General features: G+C 48.1%; 1 protein-coding gene across 1 annotated transcript in view; it reads left to right on the top strand.

The window, feature by feature from the left end:
* VAV1 (vav guanine nucleotide exchange factor 1) overlaps nt 1-18,913 on the top strand; it is an 80,464-nt gene that overhangs the window by 13,671 nt on the left and 47,880 nt on the right. The gene's annotated exons all lie outside the window — the stretch shown is intronic.

The following is an 18,913-nucleotide window of genomic DNA, read 5'->3' as shown; positions in this document are numbered from 1 at the left end:
TGGGAAATGTCACCTTTCAGGACTTTCACAGAGGATGCTGGAAATCTCTGTCCCTTCCCTACTCACAGCCCTCCCCTGGTTCCCCACTGCCCTTGGTGAAAAAGACAAAATTCTCACTGTAGCCCACAAAGGCTTATGCATTTGGCCTCTGTCCACCTCTCAGCCCTCCCCTGCTCCCTCTCTGCCCATTGCTGTCTGTACTGCAGCCACATCAGCCACCCAACACAATCCAGCCTCAGGACCTTTGCACTGCCTCTTCCTTCTTCAGGGATTTCTCTTCCCTCAGGTATACACTGTGAGTGTTCTCTTATCTCCTTCAGGTTTCTCTTTCTCTCTCTCCATCTCTTTTTTTTTTTTTGGATAAGGGGTCTTGCTCTATTGCCCAGGCTGGAGTGCAGTGGCGTCATCATAGCTCACTGCAGCCTCCAACTTCTGGGCTCAAGTGATCCTCTCGCCTCTGCCTCCCAAAGTGCTCGGATATAGACACAAGCCACTTCGCCTTTCCCTCCCTCCCTCCCTCCCTCCCTCCCTCCCTCCCTCCCTCCCTCCCTCCCTCCCTCCCTTCCTTCCTTCCTTCCTTCCTTCCTTCCTTCCTTCCTTCCTTCCTTCCTTCCATGGAGTCTCTGTCCATTGCTCAGGCTGGAGTGCACTGATGTGATCTCAGCTCACTGCAACCTTCGCCTCTTGGATTCAAGCGATTCTCTTGTCTCAGCCTCCCGAGTAGGTGGGATTACAGGCATGAGCCACCATGCCTGGCTAATTTCTGTATTTTTAGTAGAGATGGGGTTTCACTATGTTGGCCAGGCTGGTCTCAAACTCCTGACTTTAGGTGATCTGCCCACCTTGGCCTTTCAAAGTGCTGGGATTACTGATGTGAGCCACCGCACTTGGTCAGCGGCCAGGTCCCTTTTCTTCCTTTCTTCCTTTCTTTCTTTCTTTGCTGAGACGGAGTCTTGCTGTGTCACCCAGGCTAGAGTGCAGTGGCATGATCTCAGCTCACTGCAACCTCCGCCTCCTGGGCCCAAATGATTCTCCTGCCTCAACCTCCCGAGTAGCCGGGATTACAGGCACGCACCACCACACCCAGCTAACTTTTATATTTTTAGTAGAGATAGGGTTTCACCATGTTGGCCAGGCTGGTCTTGAACTCCTGACTTCAGGTGATCCACCTGTCTCAGCCTCCCAAAGTGCTGGGATTACAGGTATGAGCCACGACGCCCAGCCCAAATTTCTTATCTGAGAGATCTTCCACTGTTCCTAGATAATAACATCATAGATTTCCCCCTCCCAACTCTCCATTCTCTTTCATGTTTTATTCTTTTTTCCACAGCACTTACTGCTCTCTGACCTGTCATAGTTTTTACTTATTTGCTTGTTAGCTGTTTTCTCCACTCAAATGTCAAGGCAAGGATTTTTGTCTATTTTACGTCCCCCAGTGCTTTAGAACAGCACCTGGCACATAGTAGGGGATCAATTAATTATTATTCATTTATCAAATGAATATATGATTCTAACTGCTTCATTCATTCACTTAACACAGGGGCTGGCAAACGATAACTCATGGGCCCAAGCTGACTCATGTTTTAAAAATTATTTTAGCATGTGTCTGTAGTCCCAGCTACCTGGGAGGCTGAGGTGGAAGGATCACTTGAGCCCGGGAGGTGGAGGCTGCAGTGAACCATGACTGCACCACTGCACTCCAGCCTGAGCAACAGAGTGACACAGGGTCGCAAAACAAAATGAAACAAAACAAAATAAAAATTTATTTATTTACCTTTCTTGTTATTGATTTGAAGTTTACTATTTTTATATTTTATTACTGTTATCATATTTTTGTATTCCACATATTCAGAGAAACTTCTCTGGTAACAATCTATAAAAATGATCCCTGAAAGTAGAGTCTTACTGCCTTATTTTGAAAATAAAATTTAACCAATACACGGTCAGGCCCATTTGTTGACACACTATTTTTTTTTTTTTTTTGAGATGGAGTCTTGCTCTGTCATCCAGGCTGGAGTGCAGTGGCCTTCAGGTCTGGCTGGCTCCAGGGGCTCAGGCAATATCTCAGGACACGTCCTCCCCACCTTTGGTCTTTCCATCTCTCTCTATATATATTTTTTGTTTGTTTGCTTTTTTTGTTTTTCGAGACACGGTCTCACTCTGTCACCAAGGCTGGAGTGCAGTGGTGCAATCTTGGCTAACTGCAACCTCCACCTCCTCGCCTCAAGTGATTCTCCCAACTCAGCCTCCTGAGTAGCTGGGACTACAGGTGCACACCACCATGCCAGGCTAATTTTTGTATTTTTAGTAGAGACGGGGTTTCACCAAGTTGGTAAGGCTGGTCTTGAACTCCTGACCTCAAGCAATCTTCCCCACCTTGGCCTCCAAAAATGCTGGGATTGCAGGCGTAAGTCACCGCACCCAGCCCTCCATCTGTTAACTCTGCTTTCTTTTGGGTGTTTTCATTCATCCTCAGTCATTCTTTTCCCTCATGGAGGCAGATGAGGGTGACCAACTACTCCAAATTTATTTATTTATTTGAGTCTAAATTTTGCTCTGTCACACGGGCTGGAGCACAGTGGCACAGTCATAGCTCCCTGCAGTCTCAAACTTCTGGGCTCAGGAGATCCTCCTGCCTCAGCTTCCCAAGTAGTTGGGACTGCAAGTGTGTGCCAACATGTCCAACTATTTTTTTAATGTTTTAAAAACATTAAAACATTCAATGGAGATGGACCTCACTATGTTGCTCAGGCTGATCTGGAACTTCTGGCCTCAAATGATCCTTCTGCCTCAGCCTCCCAAAGCTTTGGGATTACAGGAATGAGCCACCGTGTCCAGCCTGCTCTAAATTTATATTCTCATCACTCTGAGTTTGATGGAAAATAGGGGGGTTAACTTTCTGGTCACTGAAGCCAAGGTCTAGCATTATCCTTCATTGAACATGATTTTTTTTTTTTTTTTTTGAGGCGGAGTCCCACTCTATTGCCAAGGCTGGAGTGCAGTGGCATGATCTCAGCTCACTGTAGCCTCCGCTTCCTGGGTTCAAGCAATTCTCCAGCCTCAGCCTCCTGAGTAACTTGGACTATAGACACGTGCCACCATGCCTGGCTAATTTTTTTGTATTTTTAGTAGAGACGGGGTTTCACCATGTTGGCCAAGCTGGTCTTGATCTCCTGACCTTGTGATCCACCCGCTTCGGCCTCCCAAAGTGCTGGGATTACAGGCCTGAGTCACCGCTCCTGGCCTTTTTTTTTTTTCCCCAGACTGAGTCTTGCTCTGTCACCCAGGCTGGCGTGCAGGGGCACAATCTCGGCTCAGTGCAACCTCCACCTCCTGGGTTCAGGCAATTCTTGTGCCTCCGCCTCCCTAGTAGCTGGGATTACAGACAGGTGCCACCACACCTGGCTAATTTTTGTATTTTTAGTAGAGACAGGGTTTCACCAGATTGGCCAGGGTGGTCTTGAACTCTTGACCTCACGTGATCTGCCCGCCTTGGCCTCCCCAAGTGCTGCGATTACAGGTGTGAGCCACTGCACCTGGCTGTTGGAACATGATTCTTTTTTTGTGTCAGGGGGTGGCTGGTCACATGTCTATTTCTGAACCAGCTGCTGTGGCCAGGAGAATACCATGCTCTGAAGGGCCAGGCCAGGGTCACGTGCCTATTCCTTGAGTTGAGGTTGAGGTGGCTTCCACAGGGGAACGTGAGGAACTGTTACCTCAGAAGGGGAAACAAGATGTCAGGAGGTAATCAGTGCTTATATGAGCACCGAGTTCTAAATTTAAGCCAGAATTTCCGATTCTCAGTCCTGTAGACATTTGGGGCCGGATCATTTTCTGTCCTGAGAGCTGCCCTGTGTATTCTAAAATGCTTAGCAGTATCCTTGGACTCTATCCATTTCACACAAGTAGCACCGCTCCCCAATATCTCCAGACATTGCCAAATGTCCCTTGGGAGGCAGAATCGCCCTGGGGGCGGGCAAACCACTGTTTTGGAGGGAGTGAGCTTGCTGTCTTGGGGAAGATCCAAAGAGACCTGATGATTCCTGGCTGAGAACAGCAAAGAAGAGATTGAGGGCTTCTTTGAATTAGAATATTCATTTTAATTTCTTTCTTTCTCTCTTTCGTTTGCTAGCTCCTTCCTTCCTTCCTTCCTTCCTTCCTTCCTTCCTTCCTTCCTTCCTTCCTTCCTTCTCTTCCCTTTCCTTCCTTTCCTTTCCTTTCCCTTCCTTCCTTCCTTCCTTCCTTCCTTCCTTCCTTCCTTCCTTCCTTCCTTCCTTCCATTCCTTCCCCCCTCTCTTTCTCTCTCTCTCTCTTCCCTCCCTCCCTCCCTCCCTTCCTTCCTTTCCCCCTCTCTTTCTCTCTCTCTCTCCCCTCCCTCCCTCCCTCCCTCCCTCCCTTCCTCCCTTCCTTCCTTCCTTCCTCCCTTCCTTCCTTCCTTTCTGATGGAATCTCCCTCTGTCACCTAGGCTGGAGTGCAGTGGTGTGATCTTGGCTCACTGCAACCTCCGCATCGGGGGTTCGAGTGATTCTCCTGCCTCAGCCTCTAGAGTAGCTGGGTTTACAGGCACATGCCAGCATGCCCAGCTAATTTTTGTATTTTTAGTAGAGATGGGTTTTGCCATCTTGGCCAGGCTGGTCTGGAACTCCTGACCTCAAGTGACCTGCCTGCCTTGGCCTCCCAAAGTTCTGGATTACAGACATGAGCCACCGTGCCCAGATTTATTTTTTATTTAATGGTGGGGAGAGGCCAGGCGTGGTGGCTCACGCCTGTAACCCCAGTACTTTGGGAGGCTGAGGCAGGTGGATCTCCAACATGGTGAAACCCCGTCTCTACTAAAAATACAAAAAAATTAGCCAGCCATGGTGGCAGGCACCTGTAATCCCAGCTTCTTAGAGGCTGGGGCAGGAGAATCACTTGAGCCCAGGAGGTGGAGGTTGCAGCAAGCCGAGATCATGCAACTGCACTCCAGTCTGGGCGAGAAAGTGAGACTCTGTCTCAAAAATAAAATAATAAAACAAAATAAATGCTGGGGAAAGGAAGAGGGGAGGAAGACTCATTTGATATTATTTTATCATCAGCAACAGGGGCTACACTGATTGCTGGGGTTACAGCAAAGGACATAATGGACACAGTTAATGCTTTTCCAAGTTCATGTCCTCATGAGGGAGGGGGCAGTGCTTTTGTTCCTTGTGGCTTTTGTAACAAAAGACCAGGGATTGATGGCTTAGAACAATGGACATTTATTCTCTCATAATCCTAGAGGCCAGAGGTCTGAACTCAAGATGTCTGCAGAGCTGCACTCCCTCTGGAGGCTTCAAAGGAGAATCTTTCTCTGCCTGTTCCTGCTTCTGGGGGCTCCAGGCAATCCAGGACAGGCGAGTCCCTAGATTGGGGCTTAGCCAGGGAGGGTTCTTGGCTTCACCCAGGAAATAATTCAAGGGCGAGCTGGTGGTGTCAGCAACTTTTATTGAAGCAGCCATGCAGAGCAGCAGCAGAGGTGCTGTTCCTTGCAGAGCAGGGCTACCCCACAGGCAGTGAGCCCAGAGTAGCAGTTCACAAGCAGTACTGCAGGCATATTTATATGCATTTTAATTATATGCAAATCAAGGGGTGAATTATGCAGATATTTCTAGAAATAAAGTGATAACTTCTGAGTTATCAGGTCTTTGCCATGGAAAGGAGCGTCAGCTTCTGGGTGTTGCCATGGCAATGGTAAACTGACATAGCACTGGTGGCCGTGTTTTATGGAGAGGCGCTTTTGCCTCTTCCCTGTTTTAGCTAGTCCTCAATCTGGTCCAGGGTCTGAGCCCCACCTCCAGAGTCGAGTCCTGCCTCCTACGTCACATGCATCCTTGGATTGTGACTCCATCTTTACATGGTTTTCTCCTGTGTCCATGTGTCTCTTACAAGGACACTTGTCATTGGATTTAGGGCCCATCTGGATGATCCTGGATGACCTGGGTGGGTCTTAAATATCTCCTCATCTTGAAGTCCTTGAGATACCTCCTCATCTTGAAGTCCTTGAGTTATCCCCTCATCTTGAGGTCCTTGAGATATCTCCTCATCTTGAGGTCCTTGAGATACCTCCTCATCTTGAGGTCTTTAAGCTATCTCCTCATCTCGAGGTCCTTGAGATACGTCCTCATCTTGAGGTCCTGAAGCTCTCTCTTCATCTTGAGGTCCTTGAGATACCGCCTCATCTTGAGGTCCTTGAGATAGCTCCTTATCTCAAGGTCCTTGAGATAGCTCCTCATTTTGAGGTCCTTGAGCTATATCCTCATCTCAAGGTCCCTGAGACATCTCCCCATCTTGAGATCCTTACCTTACATCTTACAAAGTCGTTTTCTCCAAAATACGTTCACAGGTCACCTTCACAGGTTCCAGGGATTTGAACTGGATGCATTGTTTCAGGGGGCCAGACCCATTCCAGACAGTAAACAAATAGACAAAATGCTGGCACTTTGTAATAAATATCACAGATGAAACAAACCCAGGGATCAAGGGGAAGAAGAAGAGGAGGGCATGCTTTCTGGAGGGTGGTCAAGGAAACCTGAGAGCTGAAGGAGGAGGAGCCAGCTCTGGGAAGCATGAGGCAGAGAGGGCAAAGACTGTGCAAATGCCCTAAGGTGAGAAGAATCAGAATGAAGGAGCTTCTGGAAGGAAGGGAGTGAGTGGAAGGAGAATGGTAAAGAATGAGGTTTAGGAGGAACGCACTTAGTTAAAGTGGCTATGGGGATGTGTGTGGAACTTAAGGGGGATGGGAAATCCTTGTAGCATTTAAGCAGATCAATGGTTTAGAGGCCCCTGACCAGGTGTGGTGGCTCATGCCTGCAATCCCAGTGTTTTGGGAGGTTGAGGCAGGAGGATCACTTGAGGCCAAGGGTTTGAAACCATCGTGGGCAACATAGTGAGATCCCACCTCTACAAAAAGAAACAAAAAAAAGCAGAGGGATCTGGAAAAAGAAGGTTGATGAAGGCATCCCCATGAGAAGTGATGGTGGCCTTGACTGGGAGTCAGGAGTCATGGATCCAGCTCACATTTTCGTTGAGGAGGAAGGGTGGGGGTGGATGAAAAGAGGAGGCAGGTCTCATATTCCAGGAAGCCAAGAATTTAAAAAAAAGAGAGAAATGAAATGAAATGAAATGAGAAGAGGAGGCAGGGTGGTGTCTAGGTTTACAGCTTAGGGACTTGCGTGAATTAGGGTATCTTCTACTGTGGTGGGAAGACCAGGGGAGGAACAGGTCTTGGAGAGTTCGATCAAGCTAGGGAAGGAAGGCAGTACATCATAATGGCTAGCACATGGTTCTTTTTTCTGTTTGTTTTGTTTTGTTTGTTTGTTTTTGTAGAGACAGGGTCTCACCATGTTGCCCAGGCTGCTCTTGACATCTTGGGCTCAGGCGATCCTCCCATCCCAGCCTCAATGCTGGGATTACAAGGCATGAGCCACCATGCCTATCCAGTGCATGGTTCTTAACTACAGGGTGAGGGGAGTAACTCTGTCCTTCCAGAGGACACTTGGCAATGCCTGGAGACAGTTTCAGTTGTCACTACTGGAGGGCCTGGTGTGCACTGGTATCTATTAAGTAGAGGCCAGAGATGCTTCTGAGTGTCTTCCAATGCCCAGGACAGGCCCCTCTCCCACCAAATGTCAACAGCGCTGAGACTGAGGGACTCAGTGCTAGGCACATAGACTCCAGTTGCCTGGGATGTCCAGGTTCCAGTCACAGCTGTGAGATCTGGGACAAGTTATCAAATGCTTCAAGAAAGGACCACATATCAAAAGTGACCCCAAATGCAGAAGGAGCTAAGACACCAAAGAATGCAGCAGACAAATCCTGTTTGTTGGTAAAGGGTGATTTGTGGGGGAGCTTATGGACGGAAACATGGTCTTGGGCGGTGGCAAGACAGGTACCTCTCTGCACCATTACCTCGCAGACCCAGGGCTTATATAGTATAGGAAAACGTGCAGGACAATTAAAGGCAGCCCTCCAGAACAGGCAAGAACACCATGTGCATCACAGCCTATAATTTGTATGATAATATCAAGTTTGCTTTGATATGTTCTTACACTAGGGACACCAAATAACGTAGAACTCAGGAGATGCTCCCGGGACTGGGGTTAATCAGAAGTCAACATGGTGATTAGCATCCAAGATGGGGCCACTTTTGTCCGCACAGAGAACCGCTCCGTGACTCAGTTTCCCCATCTTACCATCAATGGTGATAAAAATAGTCCCTACCTTATAGGGTTGTTATAAGAATTAAAAATGAGGTAATAATTGTAAAGTTGTAAAGTGCTTCAAGCAGTATCTGTTAAGTGATTGGTAAATAAATCATTGGTAAATGATTTACCAGTGATATTGATAAATGATTTATTTACCAATAAATCAACAGTAAATTGTTTATTTACCAAGGGTAAATTTCACTCATTGATAAATGACTTATTGGTAATAAATCAATTATCAGTTTTTTGGTTTATTGGTAATGAATCATTTATCAATGAGTGAAATTATTTGGGACAAAGAAGAGAGAGGGGAAAGAGGTGGTCTGAGGGTTGGGCCTTAGGTTGTAACAGCATAGAAACACTGGGGGAGGAGAATACAGTGACTGAAGAGGAAAACCAGGCCAGGTGTGATGGCCTATGCCTGTAATTTCAGCATTTTGGGAGGCCAAGGCAGGAGGATCACTTGAGCCCAGGAGTTTGAGGCTGCAGTGAGCTATGATTGCATCACTGCACTCAAGCCTGGGCGACACAATGAGATTCTGTCTCAAAACAAAACAAAACAAAACAAAGAGGATAACCAGATGGGTGTGGTGTCAAGAGACCAATGCCGTTGAGAGGAGTAGATTCAGAAAGTGTCATGAATAGCAACAAAAACAATAGGTCACTTTAATGAGCACCCACTATGTTCAGGTGTTGTTCTAGGTACTTAATACTTATTAACACTTTTGAATTTTCACAACAAATCCATGGTGTTGGCACAATCATATATTTAGGTTATTAGTTATTGCTGTGAAACAAAGCACTCCAAACTGAGTGATGTAAGAAAAACATGATTTTTGATTCTCACAGATTCTATGACTCAGGAATGCAGACAGGGCATAGTGATGATGGTGTCTCAGCTCCATGGTGAGAAACCTTGACTTTCTGGGAACTAGAATCCTCTGGAGGATTCTTTGTCACATGATGGGTGTCTGGGCTAGGAGGACTTGAGGCTATGCTCAGTTGGGGCTATTGACTGGAGCACTTACCTGTGGGCCCTCCAAGCGGCTTGGGCTTCCCCACAGCATGGCGACTAGGTTTCAAGAAACCCGGAAATAGAGCAAGTATTCTTCAAAAGATCAAGCCAGAAGCCGCAAGGCGTTCTTCTAACCTACTTGGAAATCACGCAGTGTCACTTCACTGCAGTTTTCGCGACAAGAAGCCATACGCTGGATTCTCTCTTCCTACCCTAGGCACCAGCAAGGACCTCCAATTGGCTGAACTTATCTAGGAAGCAGGGTGCAAAGGAGCCTGGGAAATGTAGTTCTCTTCCTGGCAGCACAAAACAAAGGAAGGGGATGGGTCATTAACCAATCAAGTTAATAACCTACATGAACCTTGAGCAAATGGCTTTCCTTCGCTAAGCTCTGTGTATCGCTCGCGAAATAGGAGCCCTACTTTATTGCAGGATCGTTTTGAAGACCAGAGGAGACAGTTGTAATGCACACGAACTGCTTCACCCAAGGTGTAGTACTTTTATTTATTCATTGAATTAATTTTATTTATAACTCTAATGGGTAAGGAGCCTGGTTCTCAATTGATGAGAGCTGTCAATATTGCTATTGGTCTGAGAACTGATGATATGTAACGGTTTGCTATGTCCTGGCACAGGGTGGCACGTCTTAGCTCCACTGGTCCTGCTGGTTTTGGGGTTTAGTCCACTCTTTTTTTTTTTTTTTTTTTTTTGAGATGGAGTCTCACTCTGTCGCCCAGGCTGGAGTGCAGTGGCGCGATCTCAGCTCACTGCAACCTTCGCCTCCCGAGTTCAAGTGATTCTCCTGTCTCAGCCTCCGGAGTGGCTGGGACTACAGCCACTCCCAGCGAATTTTTGTATTTTTAGTAGAGACGGGGTTTCACCATATTAGCCAGGCTGGTCTCAAACTCCTGACCTCGTGATCCTCCTGTCTCAGCCTCCCAAAGTGCTGGGATTACAGGTGTGAGCCACTGTGCCCGGCTAGTCCACTCTTAGATCAAGCCCGGATCTCCTTTCTTGTGACCGTCTCTGCCATGAGCTACCAAGACACGTTGCCTTCCTTCTCGCTGCCTGTTAGAGATATGTCCCTGTGATCTAATCACCTCTTAAAGGTTCCGCTTCTCAGTACCCTTGCATTGGGGATTATACGTTCCCAGCACATGCATATCCAAACCACAGCAGCGTTCAAGCCCTCCAAGGATGTGGGTCTATTGCCTTCAACCTGACTTGCTATTGAGTATGTACTCGAGGGAGAGGTGGGAGAAATACTTCAAAGGCTTCACAATCATTTATTTGTCCTTCTTTATGGGGACTCTGGGAGATATGGCAGGATGTGGGGTGCCTGGGGTGACAACCACTTGCCCCATTTTGATTACACGGCCACAGTTTAGGCAGATCAGCACCTGAGACCACCCTTGGTTGACTCCCTTCCTCCCTCCCTCCCTCCCCCTCGCTCAGTCTGCTCCAGGCACACAGATCTGGTTCCAACATGCCAGGGCCTCAGGGGCTTTGCACTGACTGTTCCCTCTGCCTGAAATGCTTTTTTCTCAGAACCTTTGCACTAACCTCAGGGCCTTTGCACTGGCTATTCCCTCTGCCTGAAATGCTTTTCCTCCAGACACCCACCTGGATTGTCCCCTCACCTCCTTCAAACCTTTACTCAAATGCCACTCTCTCAATGAGGCTTCCTGGACCTCCTTATTTAAAATTGCACCCCCTCCTGACATTCTCCATTCCTTTTCCTACTTATTTTTTTCTCCCTTAACACTTACCACCTTCTGACAAGCTATGTAATATATTCCTACAATACATTCATTTTCTTCCTTTGCCAGAATATCAGCTCCATGAGGGCAGAGATGCTTATCTCTTTGGTTCATAGCTGTATCTCCAGCACCTAGACCAGTACTGGGTGTATAGTAGGTGCTCAATAAATATTTGCATATTTGGCCAGGCACAGTGGCTCATGTCTGTAATTCTAGAACTTTGGGAGGCCGAGACAGGTGGATCACTTGAGGTCAGGAGACCAGTCTGGCCAACATGATAAAACCCCATCTCCACTAAAAGTACAAAAATTAGCCAGGCGTGGTGGCAGGCACCTATAATCCCAGCTACTCCGGAGGCTGAGGCAGGAGAATCACTTGAACTCAGGAGGCAGTGATTGCAGTAAGCTGAGATTGCACCACTGCACTCCAGACTGGGTGACAGAGTGAGACTCAGTCTCAACAACAACAACAAAAATTGCATAGTGAATGAAGGAGTGTCTGAATGACCAAGGCTCTCTTGCCTGCTGTTCCCTCTGCCTGAAACACATTCTCCCTTCTTCACACTCTAAAGAAAGAATAGTTGGAATTATAAAGAATACAAATTTATCTCTCATTCAGTATGTTTTACCAAGAGTAGGAGCAAAATGACTGGGCACAGTGACTCACGCCTGTAATCGCAGCACTTTGGGAGGCCGAGGTGGGCGGATCACCTGAGGTTAGGAGTTCGAGACTCAGCCTGACCAACATGGTGAAATCCCCTACTAAAACTGCAAAATTAGCCGGGCATGGTGGCGCACACCTGTAATCCCAGCTACTCAGGAGGCTGAGGCAGGAGAATTGTTTGAACCCCACAGGCAGAGGTTGTTGTGAGCCGAGATCGTACCATTGCACTCCAGCCTGGGCAACAAGAGTGAAACTTCGTCCAGAAAAAAAAAAAAAAAAAGAGTAGGAGCAAAAATATGACTAAGGCTATATTTTGCATTATTGACCAGTGATGGTTTACATCATTTCCTTATTTTCCACCCCATACTCTCCTGCCCACTCTCTAGGCTGATAATCATCCTATCTATGCAGGACCACCTGAGCCTGGGAGGCAAGGCTGCAGTGAGCCAAGATTGCGCCATTGCACTCTGGCCTGGGCAACAGAGTGAGACTCTGTCTCAAAATATATGTATATATGATTTGATAAACAATTTTTTCTTTAATTTCTAGATTTGTTTTCAGAAATGGTGTTGGCAGGGCATGGTGCCTGAAGCCTGTAATCTTGCCCCTTTGGGAAGCTGATGTAGGAGGATTCTTTGAGTTCAGGAGTTCGAGACCAGCCTGGGCAACATAGTGAGACCAGCCTCATTGCTAATAAATAAATAAATAAATAAATAAATAAATAAATAAAATAATTAGCTGGGCATGGTAGCATGTGCCTGTGGTCCCAGCCACTCGGGAGGCTGAGATGGGATGATCATTTGAACCCAGGAGGTCGAGGCTGCAGTGAGCCATGATTGTACTACTGCACTCCAGTCTGGATGAGAGTGAGACCCTGTCTCTCCCCTTCCCCGCCACCCAAAGAAAAGGAAAAAAGAGAAAGAATCAGGGTCTCCCTATGTTGCCCAGACTGGCCTTGAACTCCTGGCTCAAGTGATCCTCCTACCTTAGCCTCCTGAGTAGCTGGGATTACAGGTGTGTGCCACTGAACCTGGCCTGATTTGATAAATTTTGACATATGTATGCAACTATGAACCCCAGTCTCAAAATCAACGGATCATATCCATTGCCTCTCAAAGTTTTCTCCCATCCCACCCCTCCCTGCCTCCCCTTCCTCCCACCTCTCATTCCCAGGTACCTCCTGATTTGCTGTTAGTCACTGTCGATTAGTTTGTATTTCCTGGAGTTTTATGTAAGTGGAATGGTACCATCTGTGGTCTTCTGTGACAGGCTGCTTTCCCTGAGCATGATGTTGTCCTGGTTCATCCATGTTGTTGTATGTTATCAGTCTACCATTCTGTTGTACGGACATCTCACAGTTTGCTTATCACTTGATGGAGATCTTTTATTTGTTTGTTTCGCTTTGTTTTCTTGAGATGGAGTCTTGCTCTGTCTCCCAGGCTGGAGTGCAATGGCGCGATCTCGGCTTGCTGCAACCTCTGCCTCCCGGGTTCAAGCCATTCTTCTGCCTCAGCCTCTCGAATAGCTGGGACTGCAGGTGTGCGCTACCACGCCTGGCTAATTTTTTGTATTTTTAGGAGAGACAGGGTTTCACCATGTTGGTCCAGGCTGGTCTTGAACTCCTGACCTCGTGATCTGCCCACCTCAGCCTCCCAAAGTGTTGGGATTACAAGCGTGAGCCACCACGCCCGGCCTATACTTTAAGGTCTGGGATACATGTGCAGAACGTGCAGGTTTGTTACGTAGGTATACACGTGCCATGGTGGTTTGCTGCATCCATCAACCCATCATCTACATTAGGTATTTCTCCTAATGCTATTCCTCCCCTAGCCCCCCAACCCCCGACAGGCCCCGGTGTGTGATGTTCCCCTTGGTTGAGTTTTGAATTGCTGACAGCGCTTTTGGCTATGATGAATCAAGTTGCTAGCTGGGTATGGTGGCACATGCCTGTAGTCCTAACTCTTTGGAAGGCTGAGGCAGGAGGATTGCTTGAGCCCAGGAATTTGAGACTACAGTGAGCTATGATTGTACCAGACTGCACTCCAGCCCGGATGACAGAGTGAGACTCTGTCTCAAAAAAAAAAAAGGAAAGAAAAGAAAACAGAATCAAGCTGCTATGAACATTCTGTACAAGTCTTTGTATGGACATGTGCTTTCATTTCTTTGAGTCAATGCCTGGGAATGGAATATATCGTATGATAAGCGCATGCTTAACGTTTTAAGAAAACTTACCAGGCCAGTCACGGTGGCTCACGCCTGTCATCCCAGCACTGTGGGGAAATGAGGTGGGAGGATCGCTGGAGCCTAGGAGTTTGAGACCAACCTGGCCAACATAGTAAGACTCTGTCTCTTAATTTTTGTTTTTTAATAAGAAGAAAATGTACCAACTTTTCTTCCTTTGTGCTGGAATTGCGAGGCAAAATAATAATAATAATAACAAGGAAAATGTACCAACTTTTCCAAAGTGGATCCACCAGGTGATGTTCCTGCCCACTGCTCAGCACGCTTCTCTTCTTTGCTTCACTATCTCTCAATTTTTTTTTTTGTTTGAGACGGGGTCTCACTCTGTTGCTCAGGCTGGAGTACAGTGGCACGATCTCGGCTCACTGCAACCTCTGCCTCCTGGGTTCAAGCGATTCTCCTGCCTCCGCTTTCCAAGTAGCTGGGACTACAGGCGTGTACCACCACACCCAGCTAATTTTGTATTTTTAGTAGAGACAGGTTTCACTATATGTTGGCCAGGCTCGTCTCAAACTCCTGACCTCAAGTGATCCACCCACCTCGACGTCCCAAAGTGCTGGGATTACAGGCATGAGCCACCACACCCTGCTTCTTTTTTGGCTTTGCTTTGTTTTTTGCTTTTTGTTTTCTTGAGACATTCTCTGCCTGTTGCCCAGGCTGTGCAGTGGCGTGATCTTGGCTCACTGCCACCTCCACCTCCTGGGTTCAAGCGATTCTCCTGCTTCAGCCTCCAGAGTAGCTGGGACTACAGGCACCTGTCACCACGCCTGGCTAATTTTTTTTTTTTTTTTTTTTTGTATTTTTTGTAGAGTCGGGATTTCACCATGTTGCGCAGGCTAGTCTTAAACCCCTGACCTTAAGTGATCCACCCGCCTCAGCCTCCCAAAGTGCTGGGATTACAGGCGTGAGCCACCGCGCCCAGCCACTCACCATCTCTTTGTCACCTGCATGGCACCATTCTCTCCTGCACCACCCCAAAGCCTTACCAGGTGCTTCCTAATTTAACCAGGTCCCATAGCTCTCTGTGCTTCCTGGCACACCCTCTCACCACCCTCATCATCAATTATTCATGTTGCTGTCTGCTTAGTGTCTGTCTCCTGGCTGGATTACATAAGCTCTATTTGCCTTGACCACTACCAGGTTCTGGTGCTTGGCGCACGGTAGGCATTCCATACATGCTTGCTGAATTAATGCATGACCAGGTCTGGAGTGCTGGGTTTCACACCAGGCTCTACCACAAACATTTGGTCAAGTATTTTCATTCCCGATGTACAGATGTGTCAACTGAATCAACAGAAAGCAAAATGACCCAATCCCAGCTCCCTCAGCTTGCTGGGCTGCTTTGAGGGCCCAGATCTGCCTGACCCTCCCACCGGTGCTGAAAAGTGGCGTGTGTGCTGGAGTGGTAGGGGATGGGGCAGAAGCGTTTGAGGGCTAGGATGAGGCGTGCACACTGTGCACCTCTGCTTTGGAGCTTTGAAAGGGTGCACAGCACACCCGCTCTCTCTGGGAACCCTCGGGAGCTTGAGGTTGCCTGATTAAGGGGCCCTCCACCCACCCTTTTTTCTGTCTCCCCAACCAAGCCCTGGTAACAGGCATTTCCGGTTTCCGGCCGGCTCCCTGGGGCTGGGGTGGGGGTGGGGAGTCGATGGCAGCCATCATGCTTGGCTCTGGGTCCCCTTCTCCCAGACCCCAGAGACCTCTGTCCCTGCACACTGCTTCCCCGAAGGAGCGTGGAAAGCCAGCCGACCTCTCTGGCTCTTTCTTCTTCTTGGGCAGGGGTTTTAATGGGAGACTGGTTGGTAAATGGGGAAGAACGAACCTCAGGGTTCGCCCCAGGGCGCCTGGGTGCTGATTTGCATATGGGCTAGATGCCAGCACAACGGGGGTGCCCGCCTCTTCCTGGAGGAAGTCAGAGGGGCACTGAGGGGGGTTGCCCCCAGCAGGGAGGAACTGTCCTCACATGCCCCTCCTACGTTGGTTTAAAGGATCTCCTGTCCTTTGCCACTTTCTCACACTCTTCGGGCGACCGGGAAGTCCTTTCTGGTGGTCTAACTGCAGTCACTGCTGCTGTCTGAGGGAGCCCTTTTCTGTAGCTGGCCCCACCGCAGCCCAGAGAGGGGATGAATCATGCCCCCTTTCCCCTCTTTGAGGCATCACATGACTGGAAGGAAGCCGTCTCAGAGCTCAGCTGATCTCCCTGAGGTCAGGGGGGAACTTCCTCCCTTGAGCCACAGACACAACCATCTGCTCTATTGTCTCTGGTGACCTGCCTGCCCATGACCGCCCTCATTATGCCACTCTCTAGGAGGCACCAGGAGCAGCTTAGTGTGGTTCAAAGAGGCAGTGTTGTACAGAGGTTAGAGGCACACACTTTGGGCTCACAGTGCTGGTGGCCCTGGACGGGCGGTATCCCCTCTCTGAGCCTCAGTTGTTTCCACTGTCAAAGGGAGATTTATTCATTTGACAGATTTTATTGAGCATCTACTATGTGCCAGACATGGTACTAGGTATTGAGGTCCTCTATTTACCCAAAGGAGTTGAACATTTATGTCCGCACAAAAACTTGCACACAAGTCTTTGTAGCGGTTTTATTCATGATTGCTGAAACTGGGAAGCAACACAGATGTCCTTCGGTAGGTGAATGCGATGTAGGGCAAGGCAAGCCCTAAACTGGGGCTTAGCCTGGGAGGGTTCTTGGTTTTGCCCAGGAAAGAATTCAAGGGTGAGCTGGAGGTGTTAGCAGCTTTTACTGAAGTGAAAGTGCATAGCAGCAGCCTCAGAAGTCCTGCTCCTTGCAGAGCAGGCTACCCCACAGGCTGTGAGCCTAGAGTGGTCAGTGTTGCAGTCATAGTTATACCCACTTTAATTATATGCAAATTAAAGGGCAGATTATGCAAATTTTTAGGAAAAGGATAGTAACTTCTGGGTTGTTGGGTCATTGCCATGGAAAAGGAGTAGTAGCTGCTGGCGTTACCATCACAATGGCAAACTGCCATGGCACACTAGTGGGCATGTCTTACGGAAAGGTGCTTCTTCTGCTCCAGCCTGGTTTTAGTTAGTCCTCAATTTGGTCCATTGTCTGAGCCGAGCCTCTGGAGTCAAGTTCCACCTCCTTCCTCGTATGGATAAATAAGCTGTGGTGCATTCAGATGATGGTATCTTATTATTATTATTATCACTATTGTTATTAAAGATGGACTTTCACCCTTGTTGCCCAGGCTGGAGTGCAATGGTGTGGTCTCAGCTTACTGCAACCTCTGCTTCCCAGGTTCAAGTGATTTTCCTACATCAGCCTCCTGAGTAACTAGGATTACAGGCACCTACCACCACACCTGGCTAATTTTTGTATTTTTAGTAGAGATGAGATTTCACCTTGTTGGCCAGGCTGGTCTCAAACTCCTGACCTCAGGTGATCCACCCACTTCGGCCTCCCAAAGTGCTGAGATTACAGGTGTGAGCCACCACACCCAGCCCAGACAATGGAATATTATTCAGGACTAAAGAGAGATGAGATGAGCTCTCAAGCCGTGAAGAGACACGCAGGAAGCCCAAATGCATATTGCTAAGTGAAATAAACCAGTTGCAAAAGCTACATACTGTGTGATACCAGCTATGTGATGTTTCAGAAAAGGCAAAACTGTAGAAGCAGGGGAAAGATCAGCAGTTGTCAGAGGTTAGTGGGAAAGGGGGGATGGATAGGCAGAGCATGGACGCTTTCGACGGCAGTGAAAATACACTGCATGACACTATAATAGTGGATACCTGTCATCATACATTTGTCCAAATCCAGAGAATGTGACACACAGCAGGCAAGCCCCAAAGTGGGGCTTAGCCTGCGAGGGTTCTTGGTTTCACCCAAGAAGCCTCACAGGCTACGGAAAGAATTCAAGGGTGAGTCCAGTGGTAGGGTAGAAGAAAATAGCTTTATTGCAGTGGCAGCGTTGCAGCTCCATGACTGCTCTTGCAGGGCCACCCACAGGCTGAGAGTAGCAGCTCAGGGCAGTTTTGCAGTCCTATTTATAGTTATCTCTCTCTCTCTCTCTCTCTCTATCTATCTATCTATCTCTCTATCTGCAGAGTCTCGCTCTGTCGCCCAGGCTACAGTGCAGTGGTGCAATCTCAGCTCACTGCAACCTCCGCCTCCCAAGTTCAAGCAATTCTCCTGCCTCAGCCTCCTGAGTAGCTGGGATTACATGCACTTGCCACCACGCCTGACTAATTTTTGTATTTTTAGTAGAGATGGGGTTTCGCCTTGTTGGCCAGGCTGGTCTCAAATTCCTGACCTCAGGTGATCTGCCTGCCTCGGCCTCCCAAAGTGCTGGGATTACAGGCATGAGCCACCGTGCCCGTCCCATACCTCCTTTTAATTACATGTTGAGTAAGGGGCAGTTTATGCAGAAATTTCTAGGGAAGGGGTAGTAACTTTTGGGTGATCAGGTAATTGCCATGGAAAGGAGTGGTAAGGCTGGGTGCAGTGGCTCACGCCTATAATCCCAGCACTTTGGGAGGCTGAGGCAGGCGGATCACCTAAGGTCAGGAGTTCGAGACCAGCCTGGCCAACATGGTGAAATTCCATCTCTCCTAAAAATACAAAAATTAGTTAGGCATGGTGGCACACACCTGTGATCCCAGCTACTCGGGAGGCTGAGGCAGGAGAATAACTCGAACCCGGGAGGTGGAGGTTGCAGCGAGCCAAGATCACAATACTGCACTCTAGCCTGGACCATACAGTGAGACTCCATCTCAAACAAAACAAAACAAAACAAAATCAAAGAGACGAGACCAGGCTTGGTGGCTCACATCTGTAATTCCAGTGCCTTAGGAGGCTGAGGCAGGAGGATCACTTAGGGAGTTTGAGACCAGCCTGGGCAACATAGTGAGACCCCACCTCTACAGATATATATGTATACACAAACATATATATACATGCACACACACACATGAGTCGGGGGCATGGTTTCATATAGATATATATGAGTTGGAGGGATGGTTTCAGGATGAATCA

This window comes from Chlorocebus sabaeus, chromosome 6, assembly GCF_047675955.1.
Source record: "Chlorocebus sabaeus isolate Y175 chromosome 6, mChlSab1.0.hap1, whole genome shotgun sequence".
Lineage (NCBI taxonomy): Eukaryota > Metazoa > Chordata > Mammalia > Primates > Cercopithecidae > Chlorocebus > Chlorocebus sabaeus.
The sequence above is the reverse complement of the archived record's forward strand: the minus strand, read 5'-3'. Positions and strand labels throughout refer to the sequence as shown.